General features: G+C 39.2%; 1 protein-coding gene across 10 annotated transcripts in view; it reads right to left on the minus strand.

Moving 5' to 3' along the window:
• The window catches only part of ARID1B (AT-rich interaction domain 1B), a 438,299-nt gene that overhangs the window by 132,638 nt on the left and 278,506 nt on the right, over nucleotides 1–27,155 (minus strand). The gene's annotated exons all lie outside the window — the stretch shown is intronic.

Consider the following 27,155-nt stretch of genomic DNA (forward strand, 5'->3'; position numbering starts at 1 on the left):
CTTATGATTAGCAAAAAAGGTAAGAGCACATGAGATGCATGATTTTGTACACACTCAGCTGGTAAAAGTTTCTATTTAACTTGACTACTGGGCTCAGCAACAGGTGTCTTGACAGAGACCATGAGGTCTGCAAAGTAGAAAATATTGACTCTCTGGCCCTTAAGGGAAAAAGTTGGCTGGCCCCTGATTTAAAGAACCACATGTACTCATACCACCTCTACTGCCTTTGCCTATTCCTTGGAGGAAAACAGGAATAAAGACAGGTCTCAGCTGAACTGCACAATTAACTTCACCATACACCATGATTGGTACAAGCTTTAACAGGAACAGGAACTGACTCCATTACTACATCCCCCTGAAAAACACCGAGTGACAACTACATATCATCTTACTCTTTCTGAAGGGATCATGAAAACCCAGGATGGGTGATGGCCTCCATATCCGGGCTCTGACAGTACCCACCAAACGCTGAAGACTAAGAAACAAGGGGCGGTCAGACAACAGCCAGCTGCCAGGAAATCTGCTTTCCATGTTTCTTTAAAGAAAAAAAATCTGGTAGATAACTAGATATAAAATCCCAAACTACATATGAAGTTAAAATATAGGAAGGACAAATCAGATTTAATTTTTGAAAAATCATCTATCATAGTTAAGTAATTTTATGCAAATCTCTCATCATAAAAACCGAAATGTTACTTTGAAGTTTTTGTAATTCTCTGCACAACCTACAAGTTCTGTCCCGGTTCTCCCTTAAAATTCCATATTATGGTTGAAAAAGTGACACGGATGAGTGTTAAGAGAGCTTCACTCAAGCTGCAAAGGCATCAAAAACATTTCTGTTATTCAACAAGCTGATCAAGGAAGTATCAAGAGAAAAATATAAAAACGGTAGCATTCTTCGTGTTCACGTGTCATCAGAATTTCAGTGCTGACTAGACCTCAGTGTAACAGAAGAGTAATAAAAAGATATAATTATATTACCGTTACACACTCATGCAACTTTTATATGTAAATTACACGGACATATTCTCGCCCTGCAGATAGTTAGGGTATCTGTATGTAGAGCTATCTTAAAACATGCTAATAAAAGAAGTTCAACAGTGGTTTAAGTATTCAGCCTAGTTAACAAAGAAGCTCTGTAACTAATACCCCTCTAGAGGACAATTTAGTCAGCAGGGCACCAACTCTATTCTTCTTTTATAAGTACTATCAGATCTATGATGCCTGTAAAGAACAGAGAGGCCTTACTGCATCTCATTCTAACCAAGGCACCTTCAAGCTACAGTGCTTCCATTTATCTTGCTGGAAAGCTGGCAGGTAAGGTAATTGCAGGCATTCTCTTTTAAGGGGCTAGAGTCCCCCTGCCCCGTGGCATTCCTTAAATCAGTCCTCCTTTTTTGATGGGGTGACTGGTAAGGCAATGACTTCATGGGCTCTCATGGATAGTAAAATCACTATTTTGCTATCATAATGTGATCTGGTGAAATCTTGCTATTAAGTTGGGTTTTCAGTACCTGACATCACTCAGAATACTGAATAGTTTCTGGCACACCAAAAATAACTTAACTCCTACTATCAATGATTAATTTTTTTAAATCCTTGCCTTCAAAACCAAAACCACGAAGCTGTTTAACTTTAAAGCTTAATTTAAATGACAATTCCCTGCAATGACTCTCCCTCTATAACCATCATCCTTCCCCGGTCTCTCTGCCCATGTAAAATTTTCATTCTAACCCCAGTGACAAGTTTAAGAGATTTTACTGTGCTTACAATGAAATGCCACCCAAAGCAGTAACAATCTTATCAGACTTGACAAGAAATAGTCACAAATTAACACACAGCACAAATATGTTCAGATTCTCTATGCTGGGGCAGGCTCGGGGAGGGCAGCGTCAGAAGGAATGAAGATGGGACATCCCACAAAGAAGATGCATGGGAAGGATTTTTAAAGATATGAAGATAAACGAAATAGACATTAAGTATAAAGACTCTCTCATGCCTACACATTGTGTATGATCCTCCCTAAAAATATTTTACATGACTACATTATGACTCACTACATATCAAGAGACATCTTTGGTTTTGATGGTGTTCAGTGTAGCATAAGTTAGCTTACCAAAGGATAAATTCAGTCAATACTGGTAGTTTTACTTTCTCAAAGAACTGGGAATAAGTCAGAAAATTCTACTCCCCTGCTTAATTAAATAAGTGGGTTTTTTAAAAAGCAAAGGAACTTCAAAATACTCTAAGCTATGGTTCTCAATACAATTAGCTGGTGGTATTAGATCAGCTGCTGATAGAAAGCTGCCAAGCACTGCACACATTTGGGCATCTCTTGCTCAGAAGTACCCCAGGAGAGCATGAGGATAAACACTGAATCAGAAATAGAGAAGATATTTCAATCAATGAGACCGGTTCAGGTCTCTTGTTTGAGGATTTTAATAGGATACAGTTAATGATTTCTCACTGTGGCTTCTCATGGGTTTAAAGCACAGGTTAAAACGCCAGTTCAGTGGTCTTCAAAAAAAGTCTCTTAATTATCTTAAAAAGCAGAAATAGTGTCTCCTCTCCTTTTTAGAATATTAAAATGAAATAAACGAGTATACTTTTTCTTTTTCTCTCTTCAACTAGACCCTCACCTTCTTAAGAGTAGTGACTGCTTGCACCAAGTGCAGTGAGACAGACAGGATGGAGCTGACTGTTAATTGGTAAATCTCACTCAATTTATCAGCACTACAGAAAAATACAGCTGCAAACACTATAGAAAGTAATTCAGCACATGCAAATATTTCTAAACATTTCCCATAAATGCTCTACTGAAAACTACTGACTTAGCTATTAAAACTTATCAATGGATTATCAGCCCTCTGTATCCAGTGTCATTAGATTCTGGGTTCTTTAGAAACACCCTGTAAAATTACTTCACACCTTCTGCCCTTATTTTGGAACTCTCATTTTTGGACATGTGATATGAATACACCTTGAAATTGATATGAGAATTGAGTCAATAATTTGACAGACACATACACACAAAAGGTAACATCTCACTGTGGCTGTTTAATTTCCATGATGTTTAAACGCTTCTTCTCCCATTAACCTGTGTTGTAATACTGTACTTCAAGATTCCTGCCAGAGTCCCTGCTGCTTTCGTTTGTCTAGACAGCAAATGAGTTAAAAGCTCAGACTTCCTATCTTAAAACACATTTAAAAAATACAGCAAAGGCACCAGAAAAACAGAATCCCTGGAAAAAAATCCTTCCAAGCACTAATTGTTAGGTCTTAAGAGCATCCTCTTTCCAAGTTATACATGTGTCACTTTTTATTTAAACATGTACAAATACATATTTATTTTCTCATTATGTGACAATATATACAATACACACCCTTAAGATGTATGAGGTCAGCTGGAAAAAAAGGTTGATGTTAATTTAAAAACAGTCACAACCTCCAAACAACCATATCAAAAGCCAGAGATAACACAAGAAAAATTAATGAGCCAAAATTCACTTTAAGAGAGGTGGCCAAGAACTACTTTTGGGTGAAATGATTTTCAACTGATACATTTGTGTTATTTCTCAGGCAAAGATTCCATTATGGGTAACTCACATTTTAAGGGAACATTTGTAGGATAATCAGCTAAAGTGACACTTGACAAAAGCAAAATTCGGAGTTATGCATACTATTTTAGATAAATATCATTGTAATGGTTACATTTTCTTTGGTATTTAAAAATCAGCATCTAAACTAAAAGCTGTTCTCAAAGGTCCTTGGGTTAAAACTCCTGATATGAAACATGTTGCCATTCTAAACTTAGAAGAAGTAAACAATACAAGCATGAAATATTCATCAGAAAAGGGACTTTTTTTTTCCCACTGCACAAGCCTCAAGGGGTTCCTAAAATAGTCTCAGTTTTCAAACTCTTTTGAAGAGATTCTCTACCCTTCCACTATTAACAGTCTCAAGAAGTTACGCAGAATAGAAAGAACAGCAAACAGACCTCTCAACACAGTATGTGCACTCTTGAACTCAAAAATAATTTGGCACAAAAATGTACTCATAAATTTGTTTTGGGTATATGGAGTCTGGGATTTACCTTCATCTGGAAATAAGGTTTCCCTTCTTGGTTAGACTCCGAGGACCAGCCTCAGAAATGCTCACAATAATGGCCTCAGAATGCTGATTTTCGCAACAAGTAATACCACCACTGACTAAGGGCCTTCTGAGTGCCCCAGATATTATGCATGTTTTCTTACATGAGAAAATAACAGCGTCTTGTTGTCAGCAGCTCATTGTTCCTACAGTTAAAATGCTTTTTATCTGATTTTATCATACTTAAGTCCAACATACTTAAGACCCTTTCTGCCCACAAGTCAAGCCCCATGTCAGTGCGAAAACATGAAAAAGACTCGTGTGCATAACTGCTGGCCCTTTATTATTCCAGGAATGATGATTTTTGAATACAAATTATAGTGCACCGATGACATTAAAGCTGTATAACAAAGTGAGATACTGAATAACGTGGAGAAAGGTATTTTTGTGCCTAGAGTCACCCTTAAGCAATCACTATCTAGGTTTTGTTGTTGGTGCTGAAGGGTGACGAGGTGGAGATTAGGGAAAAGGCAGTCTTTCCATGTGGATGACATTTTATATTCATATGTGGACTTGTACACTTGAATGTCCTTCTATCATGGAGTCTCAATGAAGAGATACACAAATGACCCTAAAATGCAGAAAATTCTATGACGGAGGGGTGCTGAAAGTGCTAACAATACAGATTGATGGGTCAATGTCCGGGACTGCAGCCCAGACCAGGAGTAAAGGGCGCTAGGACGGGTGGTGGGAAGGGGCACTCAGCAGGGAGAGAGACAGGAAGCAGAGGGGACAATCCACAAAGGCAGAAAGGGTAAGAAGAGCCAGGGCAGCGCATGCTCACTGAGGAACAGGAGGCACTCCGGACTGCACGGGAGATAGGGGGAGGCTCCAGAGCCTGGCAGAGGCAGGCTGGGCGTGGTCTCACGTGCCTATGCCAAGCGACATGGGCCTACATTTCTATGAACTAGGGGACCACAGAGGTCCAGAAAGTGAATTTTAACATAATTCGAAGAGGAAAAATGTGCAATAGAGTGCCAACGAAGAGACTAAGAACACTTAAAACACAATTAAAATTGCAGGTACTATTTAAGAATAAATCTGTAAAGTGCTTTTTAAACAATCTGTGTTATTTTTTGCATTACATAGAATTAAACAAATAAAGGCCATGAGCGGTGGCTCACACCTGTAATCCCAGCACTTTGGGAGGCCGAGGCGGGCAAATCACAAGGTCAGGAGATCGAGACTATCCTGGCCAACATGGTGAAACTCCGTCTCTACTAAAAACACAAAAATTAGCTGGGCATGGAGGTGGGTGCCTGTAATCCCGCTACTCGGGAGGCTGAGGCAGGAGAATCGCTTGAACCTGGGAGGCAGAGGTTGCAGTGAGCCAAGATTGCGCCACTACACTCAAGCCTGAACAGAGTGAGACTCCATCTCAAAAAAAAAAAAAAAGAATCAAACAAATAACACAATGACAACAAAAAGTGCAGAAGTAACTTGCGTCTGGGTTAAATAGCAACATGTATTCTAGATTGCAGTAATTTTAAGAATCCACACAGCCATCTGACTCATCTCAGGTCCATGTAAGAATCAATGGAAAACAAGAGTTGGAAGACACATACCTTAACCTTAAAACAATGTAACAGTATCTAAAAACTATGCATAACATATAGCTTTAAAGATTATAGTCTCTTAATTCTATATTCTACTCCAAAACTGCTGATGATGACTCTCAGGGTATTTAGTTATAAAGGGGGAAAATCACCTAGTAACACTGAGGAAGAGAGAGATGGGTTTACAGGTTGGTGCTTTACAAACATCATTGCCAGGTATCAACCTATAAATATTAATGATCCATGTGCTTTGAAAGTAAATTGACAAACTAACAAGACCTGTAAATATGTAAGATTTAGACTTTGTCTACAGATTCCTGTTGTTATAACTGAAAGTTTACAATAAATCTTCAGGACAGAAAAGCCATCAACACCGCCATTTGCATCTCTCACAGTAAAAGACATAACAACTTCGCTGTTTATCTTAGAAGTACAATGCTTAGCACACAGAATCTCTAAAAATAAAACAACAAAAGGCATGAACCTTCTGGAGACATTTATTTCTTCAGCAGCATAGCAATGAAATGCTTATAAACATTAAGACCTATGGGAACCCATAAATAAATTAGCAACTTAAAAAAAATAAGCAGGAGGAAGGCTTGAGCCCAGGAGTTCACAGCTGTAGGGCACTACTGTACCTGTGAGAGCCTGTACATTCCAGGCCGGGCAACATGTTGCCCGGGGCAAAAAGACCTCATCTCTTGAGGGGGGAAAAATAACTAAGAGAAAAACATACAACTCACAAATTACATGGACCCTACAATGAAATAAAGGGAAGTTTGACTTGCGGAACATTACTAAACTTGGTAATTTTGATATTCTACCCATTCATGTGAACCATACGAACAAATGTATTTGTTCTTCATCCTTCACTGAACTTGTAAACTTTCAATTCTAAATCTTCAGATTTACACAAAACCAGCAAAGACATTTCTGAGAGTTCCTTTACATCCTTCATCCAGTTTCCCTAACAGCAACAGTTCACATAACATGGCACATTTATCCAAAGCGCAAAATTAACACTAGTACAACACTGTTAACCACAGACTTTATTAGTGTTTTTCCAGCTTTGCCACTTATGTACTTCCGTTCCAGGCCCCAGCCCACATCCATGTCACAGTGACTTGCCCTGGCTCCTTCGTCTCGCCCTTCTGTGACCATTCCCAGTCTTTCCCTGACAGGTTTGAAGAGCACCTGTCAGGTGCCTTGTAGAACGTTCCCCATTTGCACGTGTTGGTGTCTTCTCATGACGAGACTGAGATGACAGATTCTGGGGAAAACACCACGAAGTGAAGTGGCCTTCACACTGTGCCATACTGGGGAGCACCAGGTCAACATGACGACGTCAGCATGACTCCCCACTGGTGACGCTGGCCTTGGTCACTTGGTTCAGGTGGTGTCTACCAGGCTTCTCCACTGTTCAGTTACTATTTTTCCCTGTCCATACTCTACTCATGAAGGGAGTCACTAAGTCCAGGCCACACTCATGGGAGGGGAATTAAGCTCCACCTCCTAGAGAAAGAATATCAAAAAATTTGTGGATATACGTAAAAACCACACAAGAATAAACATTTTGGGAGATATAATATGTGAAGTTATGCAAGTATATTAGCAGAACATTTGTATATTTTCATTAAAATCATTTTTAAGACTTCTGAGTGCTTTAAAAAAGTAGAGAATTCAGAAACTTTTTACATGATTAGCTTATCTAGATTACAGATGGAAATGTTTTATGAAGACTATTTTTGTATTTTAAAATCAAATTCAACACATGCAGTACTCCCCCAAAAGTCAAACTTCAAACCATGCATTTTTCTTATTTTCTGTTGTGATTCAGACTCACTAAGAGGTTTCCAAAATGAGTTGTTTTTCATTTCTGTATAGGGGCAGCTGGTCACTTAACACCTCAAGTGCTAGCACTTAAATGCAATTTTACATAATAATTTTTCCCAAGAGCATATAACCACTTTATAACATGTTACCTCAAAAACTACTCAAAAGGAGGTGGTCATAAACCTATTCATGGTTTCAGAAAGAAACTTCTAATACCAATAATAACGATGATAAAGAAAATACTATCAATAAGGACGTGAACAAGCACCGGACACCAGTGTGTTTCCCACTCAAACATGCTACCTCTCCACCAGAGCCACGATGTTACTATGCCGCACCTCTGCACATAATTACCCTGTTCCTTGGAGCATGCTCCCAGGCCCCCTCTCTGATGATCACTTCACTCCACTATACAGAGTCTCAAAGACAGCATAATGTAAGACATGGGACTTCGGCTGGGCGTGGTGGCTCACACCTGTAATCCCAGCACTTTGGGAGGCCAAGGTGGGCAACTCACCTGAGGCTGGGAGTTCAAGACCAGCCTGGCCAACATGGAGAAACCCCCGTCTCTAGTAAAAAAAAATACAAAATTAGCCGGGGGTGGTGGCGGATGCCTGTAATCCCAGCTACTCAGGAGGCTGAGACAGAAGAATCACTTGAACCCAGGAGGCAGAGGTTGCGGTGAGCCAAGATTGCACCATTGCACTCCAGCCTGGGTAACAAGAGTGAAACTCCAACTCAAAAAAAAAAAGACATGGGGCTCCTAAAGGCACAAGAGTGAAATTCATCTTTCCTTTGTACTGTAATACCTTTGAACAAGGGAGAGACCTAAAAAACTTGACTCACTGGCCCATCACATTGCCAAATTGCTCTTTACCCAAGTAAATTATATATCTGCACAAGTAAAACTGGACTTAAACTCCGATCAACAATCTGTAAATCGGCGGGTTTTTAAACACTGCTTATAAGGTAAAATACATTTTGAATAAAGAATGTGAAAATTACTTGTAGAAAAATATCTCACTTAAAAGGTGAGTAGGGCTGGGCACGGTGGCTCATGCCTATAAACCCAGCACTTTGGGAGGCCGAAGAGGGCGGATCGATCACCTGAGGTCGAGAGTTTGAGACCAGCTTGGCCAACATGGTGAATCCCTGTCTCTACTAAAAATACAAAAATCAGCTGGACGTGGTGGGGCGCACCTGTAATCCCAGCTACTCAGGAGGCTGAGGCACAAGCATTGCTCGAACCCAGGAGGCGGAGTTTGCAGTGAGCCGAGACAGCGCACCACTATGTTCCAGCCTGGGTGACAGAGTGAGACTCTGTCTCAAACACACAAACAAACAAAAATCTATAAACCTCTGGAAGGTGCTGTGAAGCCTTCTTGCTACATCTTACTCTGCTTCTCAAAGGCATCCAATCAATGTTCAAACTTTCTCTTTTTTTTAAGTTTTCTTTTTAATATTTGTATGGTATCATACAGCATTCTTTTTGTTTTGTGGGGTGGGGATGATTAAAGTAAAATTTGGCCTCTGGAACCAGAGAGCTGCTGGTCTCTGTTTTACTCACTAAGAGGACTTGAGCAAAGGTCTGAGCCATAGTCAAACCTAACCGGCCTCCACTTCGCTTCTGTGCGTAGCATGTGGGCGATAAATCATGAACTCACAGTGTTGGGAGAGTTAAGTGAGTTGCTGTAGATGAAGCAGCACTAAGCATCATCTGTCTGGCACCAAGTTCTGTGCTCAGTAAATATTTACTGTCATAAAGGTGTTAGAATAACAACATGGCAGCTAACTTCTCCAGCAGGAATTGAGGGGTAAGAGCAGTCTAAAATCATGTCCTGGTATAATCATTTCTTCACCTAACCTTAAGCAAGTTACCTAAATTCACTAAGAATATTTAATTTCACCATCCCCCAAACAAGGAAAATAACCTTTATGCCACAGTGAGAATTATATACAACTGTGAATCTGAAACATTAAGCATACAGTAAGTGCTCAATATAACAGTTGCTATGTATAAATGCATATATCCACATATAAACACACAATTCAGACACGGACGGTTTTAAAACACTGCTTATAAGGTAAAATACATTTTGAGTAAAGAATGTGAAAATTACTTGTAGAAAAATATCTCACTTAAAAGGTGAGTAGGGCTGGGCATGGTGGCTCATGCCTATAATCCTAGCACTTTGTGGGGCCGAGGTAGGCGGATCACCTGAGGTCGAAGAGTTCGAAACCAGCATGGTCAACATGGTAAAACTCTGTCTCTACTGAAAATACAAAAATTAGCTGGGTATGGTGGCATGTACCTGTAATTCCAGCTATCTGGGAGGCTGGGGCAGGAGAACTGCTTGAACCCAGGAGGCGGAGGTTGCAGTGAGCCAGGGTTGTGCCATTGCACTCCACTCCAGCCTGGGCAACAGAGATTGTGTCTCAAAAAAAAAAAAAAAAAAAAAAAAAAGATGGGGTAAGTAAACAGTGGTGTCATAAATGCATCCCATTCTTTACCAAATATTTATCAGATAATTATGTTAGGGAGAGAGTTATATTAACAATCAATATTATACTAAGCAAATGGCCTTTGGCACGTCTTTGAAAAATATAAACTCTGCAAAGATAGCACTGTCCAGAGAAGTTAACCAGCCCAGTTGTAAAGCCTTGGTTCCAATCTTTGCTGTAGTACTTCCCAGTGGTGTGACATTGGGCAAGTGATTTAACATCTCTAGGCCTCAGTTTCTTCACCTATAAAATGGATCTCTGTCTCAAAGAGGCTGAAAGAACTAAAGGAGTTAATAAAGAATCCATTTAATACATGTTAGCCATCATTTTTTTAATTTTATAATATCATATAGTATGAAGATAATTTAAAACAGGAAATAAGAAAACTGAAGATTGTAACAGTAGTAAGTTAGAAACCATCTAAATTTCGGGTTAGTAGTGAGCGATTTCAAAGTAAATAGAAATTATTTAAAATGTATGTTATATTAATATAAACAATATAATTCTGTTGAAAAGACTGAGTGAAAATCAAGTAACAGCAGAAAATAAACATCATAAAGATGATATGAGCATGCAGGCTTATTTATATATGCAAAATATACTTGTATGTATGTGCCTTTTTAAATGCCTAACAGGTGTAGACCACTGCTGAATAAAATATAAACAGTAGTTATTTGGGGTAATCAGATCTGGGAGAATTTTTACTTCCTCCTTTGTACTTAAGAATGTACCAACTGTATAAATGCTGAAGCTTTTTTTGTAAAAGAAATAAACAAAAGAGAACCCTGGAGATTTTAACACATAGCCACAGCACAAGTTAATGAGGACAATATTAACTTACACCCACTCTATGGTGAACAACAAATCCTATTTAAAAGACAGGAAACAGATGAATAGCAGTAGCATGAAATCACATTAGTATTTTCAGGATAGATGTTAAAACTTAAGACATATACAATAAAGAAACAACAAGTTCAAGTTAGACAAAGAAAAAGATTCTGCTCATATGCATAGTTTGCACATTTGATAAGCTAATGCTTTTAATAACATTTTCTTTATGTTCCCGACTTAGCAAGTCTGTAAATACCTGATTAAGATGGCTGAGGAAAACTTCTGCAAAATCAGATTTTGGGTAAGTAGAAAAAAGCAAAAGTCTAACAATGGATTTTAACAGTATGGCCTTTTGATATACCAGCCCCAGTCTAACAACCCAACCTTCCCCAAAAGACAAATTCCGACATGGGAACTTGTAGCTAAATGGGTCACAGAAGCTGGCATCTTGAACCTTTAGATTCTCAGAACAGAAATCACATGTCTATCAATACTTTAAACAGACTTTAAAAGAAATTGTTATTCTATCACTGTTGGCAACTTTGTGGACTAGGACCAATTATCAGGAAACAATGAATACCACTGCTTCAGGTATGGGTAGGGTCTGTGCCCTGAATAGCTCCTCAACAATCTTGTCAATGATCTTGTTCTAAGAGTTAAATGCTTAATTTTTTTTTAACTTTCAAAGAAAATTACAAATTTTAAGACAATTCTTTGTGAACTGATGCTTTTAAAGTTCCTGTTTCATTTGGAAATTGTAGAAGTCTTAAAGTAATGAAATAGAGTGGAAAGAGTATCCTAGAACTATAACCTGAGGTCCATTTGTCCTACTGAGCTCACTTTTTGCTCTTAGGATGGGTCACCACATGAGATTGTTTAGGAGCACCACGGCAGTCCATCAGCCTGCAGAATGTGATAGGACCTTCTGCGAGGTGCCCTTGTGTGGAATGCACCTGCCCCTTCTTGCCTTCTGTATCCTGTCCTCTTCTGAATTTTTCTCAGCACTGCTAAGTGGGTAAGACATTGTATTAAGGATAAAATGAATTTTGGCTCTGAGAACAAAAGCAACATCTTTAAAAATACACATATGAAGATTGGTAAATGCTACTTAGAAATTAAATAAAAGAAGAGTGAAGGGGAAAAGTGTAAAGCCGAGGCGCAGAGCAATCTGTTCCGAGCTGCACGAGTGCCAGTTTGTGGGCCTCAGGGCTCGGCAGGATTTCTCTGTACAGTGCCAAACTCCAACAATATTGTTATGGTTAGAAAGGAATTTCTCACAAGAGCTAACAAAGGCAGAAGGTCATAAATAAACCCAGCAGGATTGCCTTGTCAGTTCTCATTATTAGCGCTGCAGGCATTTGCTTTTCTATGGGCTTCTTACAGGTTCATTTAAGTGTAAGAGTTCCTCCTCAAAAACTCAGATACTCATAAAGAAAACTGTTTTCAATCTAGCAAAGTAAAATACTTGAAAAGTAAGAAAATAAGTAAGCAAGTAAATAAACACAGAAGGGCCAGGAGCCCTGCATACTGCCGCATGCCCCAGAACTGGAGTATCTGAACTCCTGCCCTGATTGACTACCCTTAGCACTGACCACAAGAATTGTCTGAAGAATTATAGCTGGGCAGGAAATGATGCTGAGCTCCTAAACTGATGCTGACATATGTTACAAACTGAGCAAAGCACAGCTGTGTGATCATTACTGTAATTATGAAGTGGCATTTAGTGTTAACTTTATTTTATTGAAGATTTTTAACTAGTAACAAAAAAGGAGGTGTAAGTATATTAGCAACAGAAGGGATGTTGATATTTAGCAATTTAGAATATCAAAACTTACAAGAATTCAAATACAGATTTTTATTCAAAGGAGAGAACATCTGATAGACTTGATTTCATATACTACTAAGGAATACATTTTTTTAGCAATAACAAAAATATATTTATCGACTTTCTTAAAAAAAAAAAAAAAGAAAAACAAAATGAACAATTTACTTATTATTCCAAAAAAAAAAAAAGAAAGAAAGAAAGAAAGAAAGAAAGAAACATATTGGAAAACAAAATAGAAAAAAGTATCAGTAGTGCCACTATTCAGAGCTAAGTAAACTGTAACATTTTGCCATATTTCCTTCCAGTCTTTTTTCTCAGGTATAGACAGCAACAAATCTTTAAGCATAATGTGTATACAGAAACAGATAAGTTACCAACTGACCTACTTGCTATCCTCTATCAGGAAAAATGAATTACATCATGCTTTTTAAGAGAACAAGTACAATTTCCAAGGAGAAATGCTATTTGTGAAGGCTAGGACGCTGGAATACCACTTCATGTAGTTACCTAGTCAGTCCTAGAAGCTGAACTGTTAAGTACTGTTATATTACAAAGAAAGGTATGTTTGCGGGATTCCTTTCCACTAGCTTGCAACCTCTCATTACCTACCACTCACCATCATTAGTGTCAAGCTGATACGGATTCTTCACAGGAAAAAGGCTCCATGTTTGCTTTAGGCACTGGCAATTGGTCTATACTCTCAGCATTCAAACACGATTGCCCTTGAATAACATAACATTACTGGTACAGGGAACATGAATAAATGCTGAAGCAAAGTGAATTTAAATGTTCAAGAGTGGCAAAAACCTGAGAGAGGCCTCAATTCACATTGGTGTGGAAAAGTGGGTTTTGCCAGAGAACATTTCTGAAGCAGCTAAATAACTGCATTAACTGTAGCCTACCTAAAAGAAATTAGTAGTGTTAAATTTGCAATAGGCTATACACATCACATTAAATTTTATTAGATTAATGGCTTTATAACCAGGTAGCCCTTGGTTGACAATGAGAAGCCATGAACAGTCCTCGGGAACTTGCTACTGAATATTCTGACAACAGCAATAAATAGTAAAAGCCAGGTTCCTATACCTGACACACTTAGGACATGAATAATATATAAAAAAACAAACTGAGTTATATTTAGACTTGGGACAGCTAACCTATGCTATTCTTAGCCAAACTAGGCATCATCAATTCTTAGAGCAGTTTAGCAGATGTTAAGGGGGCTCACATTTGAGTACAGAAAAAGAAGAAAAAAAAAAAACCACAGTATTTCAGTTAAAAACGTGATGGAAGGTAAACATGAAAATGTGGGGAGAGGCTAAATTTCACTCAGAAGAGAAACACTTATGACTGACTGGTTGTTAGGAACTGCACAGAATTTTCAGAACTGAAACAAGGCCAGAGTATTCTGTGTTTTTGAAACGTGAAACAAGAGGTCCAGAGAAGCTAAGTTGTTCATATCAAAACTACACACAGGTTCTACAAACACAAACTCCATTAGGATGCAGCTTCTAGATACATTCATTAACAACATCACCGCGGACGACAGCTTCATCCAAAGAGGGCAGAGGATGTGTTTGTGTGCACCTGTGTACGCACGTGTGCGAGGGTGTGTGTTTCTAGTTAAATGCATTCTTTAACAGTTATTTCACACGACGTAAGCACACGACGATCTCAAAATCTTGTTTCATTTAGTAAAAATATGACTTTGTAAGTGATAAAAGGAAGAGCAAAATGCAAAACTATGCAGCAGAAATGTCACAGTATGCCTAAGAGCAGAATACACTTTGAGAGACCCTTTGGTGACTTAAAATAGATGTCTTATTTTCTAATTTTTACCCTTCAGTGTGTCTCACACAATGTTTTCTCTAGTTCCCCAACTGCTTGGACTTGCAAACATATTAATATTTACAGTATCTCCTTGTGGGTGATCCCCAACAGCTGCTGTCCACAGGTACATAAACCGAGCGTCCACCATCAGATTCAGCTGAAGACAACTACCTCCCACCAACACAGGCAGGAAAGAATGTCTTCAGAACGTGCCTACCCGACCTGCGCAGGAGGCCCACCTCTAATACAAAAAAAAAAAAAAATTCATAATTAAGTTCAGAGGGAATTTAAAGAGCAGTAAGTAAAACGTATTGTATCATGAGTGCTAATAATTTTGCTTGAATTGATAAAGCCACGGATTATTTTTTCTGTCTGCTGATTCCCCATGGGATTCACAAGAGTGAAATATAAGAGAACCAAATTGTGAAGCAGAATGTTTTGTGAAATCATAGTCCATGAAGTAAACCATCTGTGATCTAGCACAGTTCTCAACTGACAATGGATCCCTGGTGCCATTGGATGTGATAAATAGTTTATTTTATAAAGTTCTGAGTTCTTATCTATAATTGTTTAGGTCTTAAACCTATGGGGTATGGCACAAGCTGAATTTAAATTCCTAAGAAGAGCTGACTGTGGAATTAACTGTACCTACAGAGACGCTGGCCATGTGCACCCCACAATTATGTATGGCAGGATCCAGATGAGAAGAAAAGGGAGAATCAAGGGAAAAGACAAAAACGGGGAAAGAAAGCAAAAGACAGAAAAACACAGGCACTGCACAACGCACAGAACAGGTGCATATTATAATACTTTCTGTATGAATAAACAAATAGGTCAACGACAACGCATGGGAAAAAAGCACGGAAAGCAGACGATTCGTCAGGCAGATCCAGCAAATAATACATATTTTTAAAAATCTTAACCTATCACTGCTAAGCTAAATGATATAGGAAATATTACATGCACATTTGAGCAGGAGGAACCTTTGTGAGAAGCAAAAAAAGGTGGCCCTGCGGGCAAGATGCAGCTCCATAAAAGCATGGTTCCTCTGTGGAAGAAAACTGTACCCCATTCTCAGGAATGAGGGGAGCAGGGAGGCTCTCCCTCAACAGAGTGCACCAGGCACTTTCTTTCTTTCTTTTTTTTTTTTTTTTTTAGGCGGAGTTTCGCTCTTGTTACCCAGGCTGGAGTGCAATGGCGCGATCTCGGCTCACCGCAACCTCCGCCTCCTGGGTTCAGGCAATTCTCCTGCCTCAGCCTCCTGAGTAGCTGGGATTACAGGCACACACCACCATGCCCAGCTAATTTTTGTATTTTTAGTAGAGACGGGGTTTCACCATGTTGACCAGGATGGTCTCGATCTGTCGACCTCGTGATCCACCCGCCTCAGCCTCCCAAAGTGCTGGGATTACAGGCTTGAGCCACCGCGCCCGGCCAGGCACTTTCAAACCCCATTCATTCTCAAGAAATTGACACTGGATGCGCTGTCACAGTGACCCTGCTTGGCACCAGTAGATGGCCTGTACTTCCAGGACAAATGAGCAAAGCTTAGCGGTTAGGGGCACTGGCTACTAGCCATTCAGCCTTCAACACCGGACTTAGCTCTGAGACCTCAATTTCTTCACTGATAAACTAGTAAAGACACTGCTAGTTTGTGATGATATAAGAGCAAGCCTTGGAATCTGCTTGGCAAACAGAATAAATGATAGCACTTTTACGTTTTTTTATCCAGGCCATTTTAAAATGTCATTTAATCCTGACAGCCCACTCAGTAAGTAGGGACAACTAAGTGCATTTCATACATAAGGAACCAGATTCGGAGGGTAAGGTGGCCGGGCCGTGATTTCAGTCCAGCTCTATCTTCAAAGCCATTTTCAAAGTTCTAAAGTCCATTCCTCTAATACATGTTTTTCTCCTTTCTACTCCACACCAAAGGGGAAAAAAAAAGCCAGAGAAAGAAATTTAAAAAAAATTATACTCTATCAGTGTTTTCCAGGAGGTTCATGGTTTTTCTGAAATTAAAATCATTTAATAATTCAAGTGCATCTCCTTCCTCTCCAGCAAAACAAGTATTATTTTTGCTTTGATGGAAAACGAAGTCTCTCCCACTGCAATAATTACCTCCCAGATCTTCTACTGGAACAGAAAATGGCAAAACACTACCCTCAGTGTCCTAACAAAGGGACTAAATGATTCTATTCTCTGGAACAAAAGACCACCATGAACTCAGACATAAGCTATCTGTTAAAGGCTATAATATCATCGTACAAGCAAGACAGTGTTTTGGCCCAAAAATGTCATTAAAATTAAAACATTCTTCATGGAGAGATGTATACATTTAATGGAAGATACTTTAAAACTAATTGTGCATTATATTTTATATTTGTCAGGAGACCATTTAAAATTCTGAGATTATACGCAGTCTTCAGAAAAAAGTAATTACAGAAGAAGAGTAAAAACAAAACTGAAAGGAACTGACCTACACCTTTCCTTCCTTTCCGTAATTTTTAAAGGATACCTCTTGAGTAACTGATTTTGAAAGCGAAGGAAGGAAGACTCTCTTCCATGATATCTGTATTGTCTAAAATTTCTTTTAGTCGGTATCTGAAACAGTAAAAACTGATGTTGACAGAAACTTCTTGAATAAGTTTTGTGTTTTCTTCACACAAACCCTTTTACATTTTAAAGTGAAGAAATAAGACTGTTTTCTGTATTCAAGACTAAAAAAAAAAAAATGGCTTACCATTAGTGACTATCGGCGACTGGAAATTTAACTGACTTTCACTCAGTGTGGTGGGGGGTGGGAATGGATGGATTATGATTCAAAAGAGGCTCAAGAGGGCTTCTAGGGTCCTGGTGGTATTTCTGAACTGAGTACAGATTACACAAGTGTGTTCATTTTGAGAAAATGTGTCAAGCTGTACATTTAAATTTGCGCATGTCCCTGTATTTACGTTACACTTCCACAATATTTATATTAAAAAATGGACTTCTACACAATGACAGCATAGCCATTTGTCATGACATCAGAGAAAATAAACCAGCCATCTCCAAATCCTTATGGTCTTATTTCATCCTGGTAGGTCAGCATTAATGTGTGCTAAACTCTTCTTTAGTATTCTCCCTGAAAATATGACCTGCTCTCAGAAAAGCAAGAAATCCAACGTAAATGGACATTCCTATGGGTAGGTAATGGTTTGACCCCTGATCCCACTACCACAATTGTTCCAATTCTCTAATGATTTCCCTGCAGGGTTCATTCACCAGTTCTGGGTCAAAGACCAACATGCCCATGAAGTCAAGGGTCAACCCAAGCAGTGCTTGATGTATGTGAGAGTAACTGTACCATAAAGCCACCTTTCATTAATTAGAGATGGTTTTGAATTTAAAATAAAAGTAGAAACCACAATATCATCATCATTTATATTAACAAATTCACAGGCACATACATATGGAATGATATATCCCGATTATGGTACAGAACCAGCAATACCCAGAGCCAAAGTAGTTACGGCTTAAAAAAATAAGAGCCAATTTAACCTTACTATCTTTAGAAGTATCCCAGTTGAAAGCATTTTTCATTTGTCGCTCAGATTTTCCTTCAAGTTTTCATTACTTTGAACTTGTTTTAACTTATATTCCTCATGACTTTGACCAGCACGGTTATGTACAGGTTAGACAGGGACTTGGAGAGGTGAATTCCCCCAGATACAATAAAGTGCTGCTTTAATACTCTTTTAACTTAGACACTACTTCCTTTCTTTCATATCTACATATGTAACTACTTGCAAATAATAATTTTTTTTTTTGTTCGTTTAAACAAACTACTCCAGTAGAGAACAGGTTGAGCCATTTGGACTTGAAAGTGGAATATCTTTTAGAATCATAGTCAATTCCTAATAAAACAACAAAAGATGGTAACTTCCTCTACTGGTTACACTTATTTGTCCTGAAGAGGAAGGGAAGGGAGTAGCCATCAAAAAAAAAAGGGGGGGGGGGGAGAAAGAAAAGAAAAGAGAAAACAAGAAAGAGGGAGAGAAAGTGAGAGCCCAGCTGAAGGGCAGGGGGAGGCCAAAGTGGTGGCTGGGGTGCAGGCAGGATCAGGCAGAGGGTGGGGCCTGGGGTTAGAGGCTGCAACCGCCAGGGCCAACGTTCTCAAGTGTAATCCACTCAGCTGGCCAGGAGAGGATGTGGGAACCGTGGGGCATGACACTCGTCAGGCGCGGCAGCTAGAGGTGCACTTGGACGTGTTCTTGGTGAATCCAGCCAGGGTTGTGCATTTTCCACTTGAAGGACTTTGGATAGGGGTACAAGTGCTCATGAATAACAAGCATTGGGAGAGTAAAAATGAAAACAAATCAAGTCTTCACTGTTGACTGGGAACAACAATACACGTGAACCACAGAAGGAACGCCAAGAAGAATGTTTCCACAGCATCGTGAAAACCGAGTACAGCCTCTAAGTGTCTTATTTTGCTCTTTAGTATTACAAAATAGACATAGCTAAACATGCATTCTGGAGAAAGGAGCTTTAGATTCCTATGAAAAACAAGTATTCCTGTTCAGCAGATAGATTCAAAGTTACCTTAAAGAGTAAGGCCAGCTCCGGTACCTATCATCAGACCAGATATACTCAGATAGCTCAGGAAAAAACTGGATCAGTCAAACGAGGGGCTGACCAGCCAGGGGAGACTCTCAGAGGGGCTGCAAGACAAAGATGACAATGGGGGAAGGAATCCAGGCCAAGGAGTATCAGAGATGACTGCACAACCAGAGTGGGATTCCTACTGTGGAGAAGCAGGTTTCCAGCTAGCCTCGCGGATGCTGCAAACCTTCTGATTATTTAAGCACCCCATGTTCTGATACCACCCTCACAAACTGGCCTTTCCCTGTGGAGGTCGCCTGCAGGTAGAGCACTGTGGTGCCAACCAGGGTGGTGCAGGAGTCTTCATCTGAGATGGGTCATCTATCTCTCAGTATTCTCCTGGTAAAACTGCTTTTTGAATCTTGTAAAACAGAGAAACAGAACTTGGTCTTAAAGACATTTGCTAAAGGAATGCCACCCTGTGATAAATCATGAAAAACCAAAATTCTGCCTGGTAACACACTAGCCATTGGATGTTGTGCAAGGACGAAATCTCCCCACTGGCGGTAATTCCATACCTACGTAACTAGTATCAATAAAATTGAGAAGTCTGACTCATTAGAAGTACATTTTGTACAAGTTTTGTATTTTACACACGTTTTATGTTGGTAGCTCACATGTGCTTGATAAGTTAACATATTGTTCTTCCACGCTCAATTCTTACAGTATAACAGAATTAAACTCACATTCTATAGGCAAGTCAAGTAACAGCACAACTGTCTAAAACAATACCTAACAGAGGAAGAAACGGCCCCTATGATAAGCGTTTTGGTATGGAAAAGGCGCTGACTTTGTATTATGAGCTGCGTGTCCCATGGTATCAGCTACCTGACCTGTGAGGCTGCTCCCTCCTTCGTCAAAGTGGCATGTTACCACTGGCCTCCCAGGGTGTGTGTTAGAAGAAACACAAAGCATCTGTTTACTTGCCACTCAGTAAATGTTAGCCCCCCCCAACCTCCACCCCTTCTACCCTTCCTCAACATTTCCCACTGGCATGGAAGAATGGCTGGCGGCTCATTCACCTGTCCTGAAAACTGTCCTCTCTCCCTTGGAACTTGATGGTAATCTAACACTCAAAAATGTTTAAAAGGGGGGGAAAAAAAGGGAAAAGCCACCACATTAAAGATTCTCTACCTTCTTCAAATCCAGGATGAGGATGGTCCGTAGGACCCATGCATTCTCATTCAGAAATGTAACTTATTTCTTTAAAATATATTTTAAAACATATCAGATGAACAGAGGCTTGTATAAAACAGTAAGCATCGCAGGAGGAAAGCAAGTAGCAAGTGCTCACCGGACCACCACCATCAGTTTCTTATGGTATCCGGTCCTCAAATCTACGGACATAAAAGGGAAAATTTAAAAACCAAACTCACGTCTAGAGCAATCAACAGAAGGAGAAACAGGCCACACTCGGTGGCTCACACTGGTAATCCCAACACTTTTGGGAGGTCAAGTGGGAAGAACTGCTTGAAGCCGGGAATTCAAGACTAGACTGGGCAATGTAGCAAGACCCTGTCTCTATTTAAAAAAAAAAATGAAAAAAATTAGCCGGGCATAGTGGTGTGTGTACCTGTAGTCCCAGGTACTTGGGAAGCTGAGGCAGGAAGACTGAGCCAGCAGCTGAAGGCGGCAGTGAGCTCTGACACCACTGCACTCCAGCCTGGGTGACAGAGGAAGATGGTCTCTGTGAAAAAACACCAACAAAACAAAAGGAGAAACAGAAATAGGGGAACACACAATAGCAAGAGAAAGCAAAAGAATCTAATGCTGTAGCTGTGTACTTGGAAAAGTAGATTCAGCTTATCATGACTGCTCTGTCAAACATTTGATTATCTCCGAAAAGTGACAGCAGTGACAGCAGGCATGGGCTGTCTTTAGCTCCTTTCATTTTTGCTGTCTCGTTTTTCCCACTGCAAACTCAGTGGTTATTAGCTGCTAGAAAAATTTACCATGGTGACTCTTCCACAAAAACATTTTCCTCCTGCCACATGATGCACGTTTGGAAAAAACATGGCACAGACATTTCAGTTTAATTGTTCTTAATTGGGTTGTCTGAAAAACGAAAACAGGTTTTTTTTGTGTGTGTGTTTTGAAAAAATACACAAAGGGTGGAATCAGCTATCTTTTTTTATTTCTGGGGTATTATTTAAGGAGTGGCACAGAGTCGGCACTCTACGTAGATAGCTTACAGTTATCAGATAAAGTATGGGAACTCAGTTAAATTTATATTTCAGAGAAATAACAAGTTGGAAGTGTATGTGCCACGCAATATTTGGACTTAAACTAAAACTTTATTCATTGCTTATCTGAGCTTCAACGATAACTGGGGAACCTGTTTTTTTTTTGATTTCTAAATCTAACAACCCTGAGATGGTAAAAGCAGTAATAACCATGAGTCAAAATGCCCATGCCCACTGCTGGAACCCTCCCCACAACTGTGAGATGCCAAGCAGGTGCCTTCACCTCTTGGCTCTTCTGTTCCAATCTATGAAATGGGACATCACCCGCCACATGGTGCAGGGTCGACATTCGGAGCACTTCCACATGCTCGGTGCCATTCTAAGTGCTGCAGGTAAGTAATGCACTCCATCTTCGCCGCTTTTTCAGATATTTATTATTATTGCTCCCATTTAAAATTTTATTGTTATATACTGCCATTATGCAAACAGCTAACAAATGTAAATTCAAATGCAGCCAGGCTCTTAATTTTATGCAGAAAAAAATAAATATATGATAAAATGTATGAAAAAGGCACAAATAGGAGATATTACAATTAAATAATTAGAAGGAATTAAACTCTGACAAAACAAAACAAAAAAAGACTGTCAGGGTTGAGGGGACAGCCTGAGTCGAGTCCACAGGAGGAGACACAGACCACCCAAGACCCTCTGCCCATGCAGAGGTGCCACAGCAGGTTGTGGGGTGGGGAGCAGGCAGAGCTCTCCACTCTGCAACATTTTTTGAAAAGGCTGAAAATAAAAAAGACCAGCAGCTCCATGGGGAAGAAGCTGTAAAAGATCATTTGTGAGTTAACTAACCATAGATGGGCAAAATTAACCTTGGTGTGGACAAGGAATTTGTTGAGATGGAAAGGAAGGACAGCTCAGAGAAGCTGAGAAGGAAAAAACAGCAGGGGGTTAAGGACTGAATCAAAAATGTGTAAAATAAACCATAAGCAGATGTTTATTACCATCTCGGGACTGTGACTCAGTGCCAAGACAGCATGGTTGGGCTCTTGAATGTGATGAGACAATGAAGGAAACGTCCAAAATAATCGTTCAGATTTTGCTTTACATATATTAAAATGCTTTTAAAATAAGTGTAAATCTAGGTATTAACCAGACTGAAACTTTGTTGTGTGTGAATTTGTTGTTACTGCTAACTATTATTTAAGAAAAACTGCTAGTGAAACAAGTGATACTGGAAAATTATTTATTCTTCCTATGGCCATAGACCTTGGGACTTTACATTTATTAATCAAAGTACGTAATGTTTGGGTTTGCATACAAATAGAGATTACTTGCCAAATAATTATTGATAATTATTTTTGTTCAAGATAATTCATCTTAAAAAGTTGCACACATGCCTACTATACCCTATGACAACGCAAAAACTGAACACTCTCTGCTTTACCATCGATTGGTTTCTGAGTTCAGAGTTGAGAGGCACTATGCTACATAATTTACCTTAAGAACTGTTTTTATCGACTGATGGATTGTTTTCCCAGATGTGGACTTATCAGTGCTCTCTTTAGCACTGGTATCTGGACAGGGAGTTGGCAGTAAAGTTCCTGTTTCACTAATTACATTCTTTTCCAAAAGTTCACCCTGCCTCGGTGTCCAGGTAATTGCAATTAAGTCAGGAATCTGGTAATTAGAAATTCAAGTGCCCTGCCAGGAACAATACACTTCCTCTTGACGAGCCGCCCACAAGAACTAATTCACTTGGAAAGGACAGAAGCTGATGTGAAGTGGCAGTGTAGATGTTGATTAAGCAACAAGCACTGAAATAAATTTTCTCCCTCCTTGTTCTAAAGCAAAATGCATTCTATCTCATTTAAACTCCTAGAAAGCATTTTGTAAATTCTGAAATGCACAGACAAAAGCATAATCACTAATATTCAAGAAAGCTTGCTCTCTCTCCCTCACAAAATCATTCCCAGGCCAGGCCTGGGGGTTAGAGCCCACCAGGTCTACCAGGCAGTAGAAGTGGTATGCTAAGGAAATTTAGGGTCACTTGTATCTTGCTAATCATTGCTGTTTAACCCCAGAGCTTTCCACAGGGCCTGGCCCACTGAAAACAATAAATGTTGAATAAACTAGTCTCAGAACCTCTTTGTTAATACTCTAATCTCAGAAATCTTTTGGTAAATTACAAGAATAAACATTTCTTTGACTCACCAATAAATTAATTTCCATTAAATGAATCATATTCTAACAAATCTCATATTCTGCAGTATACTATCAAATATTTATAAACAATTCACCACGTAATGAAGATTTCAGGTAAGAAAGGAAAACACAATATGTAACTTTAAAACTATCGCTCTAAAAAGCAAAGGCTTAGCTGATTCTTAAAACCGTTTTCCAGCTAATGGAGTAATTTCACCAGCTTCTTTTATTCCCGACATCACATAAATCTATTATATAACAAACTGCTATAAATGATCATGTAAAACTTTCATTTATACATCAATTTGCTATTTTCCAAGCACTTTCACATTTTCTCATTTGATTCTAAAGATACACAACCAATCAATATATCATCTCTTAAGTATTTTCTCATGCCAATAGATACCACACACTTTTGATAAATGAATACATTTTTATTTTAAAAAACCCATTTCCAAGCTGAACTACCTTTGGCTACAACTCATCCCACTGAAACATCTAAGCGAGGTGTTTTCGGGTCTCCAAGTCTTTCCTACCAAAATCAACAGCCCCAAAGAGATCTGCCTATTCATTCCTGCCTGTCTGTGAGGCTACCCTCCTCCGAAAGGAGCTAAGTCAAATCTCCTTCAACGCCTAAACCGCCCCCGGCTGCATGGTACTTTCCCTCTTCTGTGTCATATTAACCACCTATCACCGGTCAGGTGCTACCCAGCCCCATGTCTCCAACTGCACTGCAAATGATGAGGGCTAGAACCAGGTTTGCCACTGCTGGTATCCTCAGCACCTAGCACTGGTGAATGAGGCAGGAAGACCCTGTGAGTGACAAGATGTCTCCTGCAGGTCACATGGCTTGCTTTTGTGAATACTAGGTCACATGAAAGAGAGTGACTGACCTCACAGTTGCAGGAAATAAATATTAGCACAAAGATAAAGATAAAATCGTTTGAGAAATAGTTGCTGATAATACTTTAGAGAAAAGCCTGATGGCTTTCAGGTGGTTATCTGAGCATATCTGAACTCATGGCCCTACTGGAAGTGAGGTGAGGAGGGTAGCAGAGAAGCCACCGTAAGATCAAACAGAACGATGACTTCGGCATGCATGTAAGCTGGGTGCCTGTCTTGCCTTACGATGCCACTGCTTTCCTTAAGTACTACAGCTCATCTTCTAGTTGTACAAATTCCCAAAAAGGGGTGCATCCATAAAATACTCCATCAAAACTCAGAAACTTCTGCAAAAGAAAGAAAATTAACTAATAATTTTCATGTCGACATTAGTAATTCCTCTGGAATATCAGAAAACCACTCAATCTACTCCTAGAGTATGCTGTTGGTCAACCCTATCTGAAATTAATCCTCCTAAACTTTTGATTCTAGAATCAAGTATAGGAAATATTTATTGCTATTTTAAAATTTTGATAACTTTTCAACATCTGGGTAACTAAAAAATAATGAGACTTGCTTTATATATGTCTTAAAATTTTCAGATCTATGGAATTCCCCCACCTAAATGACTGAAATCAAGTACATACAAATCCTATTTAAAATACATTATTTTTCTCTAGAGTAATTCTGAAAGGAATCAGTGTTAGTAAAGATAAATTCAAAATAATGAGCCACGCATGGTGGCTCACACCTGCAATCACAGGTACTTGGGAGGCTGAGGTGGGAGGATCGTTTGGGCCTAGGAATTCAAAGCCAGCCTGGGCAACACAGTAAAACCTCATCTTAAATATCTATCTATCTCATTTACACAGTTATAGATATAGAAATACACACACACACACACACACACACACACACACACACCTGCAAACATAATTTAAAAGGATAAGATTGCTTTTTTAAAAGACAAAGCACAGTTTAGATTTTTAAAATATGTTGACATTTGATTCACAGAATTTAGAGAAAGATACATAATTACTTAAAAATTAAAACTAGGGTGATGAAATAACCTGCACAACCCCATGACACATGCTTACCTGTGTTAACAAAGCTGTACATGTACTCCTGAACTTCAAAGTATTTTTTTAAAAGTTTTACCAAAAAATAAAAATTAAAACTCAACTGCTTAAGTCTCTCTTTGTATGTGCCAAAAATGATTAGTCAAAACTGAACATCAAAATGATGGTTTTAAAAAATATTGTTTAGAAAAAAATTTTTTTCTTAGAATTTCAAGTCTCTCAGACTAACCAGACACAGCAGGGCCTTCTTTTTTTTTAATTATTTGCGTGACTATGAAGATTCATGAGATCACAACCAAACATAACTATTGGAAGGAGAAACTGAGATCATAAAAACCTTCGACAGAAGCACTGAGAACAGCAACACAGCACGTTCTCCACCCACCCCAGAGGTGCATCAACTGCACAGTAAGAGTCTGTAGTAAGAAATTACTTCTCTTGCGCTATGGCAAAGGTTCAGAAGCTAACAATAAAACTGCTGCTATGATGGATAGCTCTGTTAAAGATGCTTATCATTTATTTTCAATGTTGTCAGTCAAATATGTTCTATTATATCCCACACTCATTTTTCCAAAGCTGAATTTTAGAAAAATTCAAGTTCAGGACATTTTGAGCACATGTAGAGAAAATCTTTGTATCTAAAAATCTGAGGGCAAATGTGAATCAGTAGTTGTGGGAGGCAGATTTTTAAGATGGTCCCTAAGACTCCCAGCCCCTGGGATACACACCCTACATGATGCCCAACCCTAAGTGTGAGGGGGGCTGTGGAGATGACAGATAACACTCCTGTGATTATGTTACTTTAGAGGGTAGAAGGGATTTTGCAGATGTAATGAAGGTCCCTAATCAGCTGACTTTGGTTTAATAAAAGGAGATATTCCTGGGTGAGTCTGACCCAGTGAGGTGATCCTTTGAAAGAGGTGGGAGAGATTGAACACACATCTCCTCCTGCCTGCTGCCATGGTGTGGAGACAGCCCAGGAACTGCAGGTCACCTCCAGAAACTGAGAAGCATTCCAGGTTGGCATGCGGCTCCATGGTGGGAACCTTAGAACTCCAGACACAGGGAAGTCAATTCTGCCAGCCAGTGAGCTTGGAAGAGGACCCCAAACCTCAGATGAGACCATGGCCCTAATACCGTATCTGAACTTTGTGAGATCCTAGTAGAGGACCCAGTTAACTGTATTCCCAGCTACAGAAATTGTGAGATAATGAGGAAGCAAGGTTTTAAGCTGCCGAATCTGGGGTAACGTGTTACTCGGCAGCAGAAAATTAATACATTTGAAACCTCACTTTCCTTTCGAATTTCACCAGAAGAGATCTGTAAAAATTTTCAAATTTTCCTTTTTGTTAAAGTTAGCTTTCCATTGTTATCAAGAATATTACAATCAAATTTAAGGACAAAAGAGGAGCTACTACAGTGAGCACTAAAGGTTTGAAATGTAAGGTGAAATTTAGATTAACGTTATGTTTTTAAAGCAAAAGTTTTGAGCAACTACTTCTAAAAAATACTTTGTACAAGTTCAACGGGTGAATTTAAATGACAAAGACAGAAACAAAAAAAGATCACATTACTGGAAAAAAGGAAAATCAAAGCCATAAAAATAAGACGGGTAAACTAATGATTATTC

This window comes from Saimiri boliviensis, chromosome 4 (assembly GCF_048565385.1).
Source record: "Saimiri boliviensis isolate mSaiBol1 chromosome 4, mSaiBol1.pri, whole genome shotgun sequence".
Taxonomy (NCBI): domain Eukaryota; kingdom Metazoa; phylum Chordata; class Mammalia; order Primates; family Cebidae; genus Saimiri; species Saimiri boliviensis.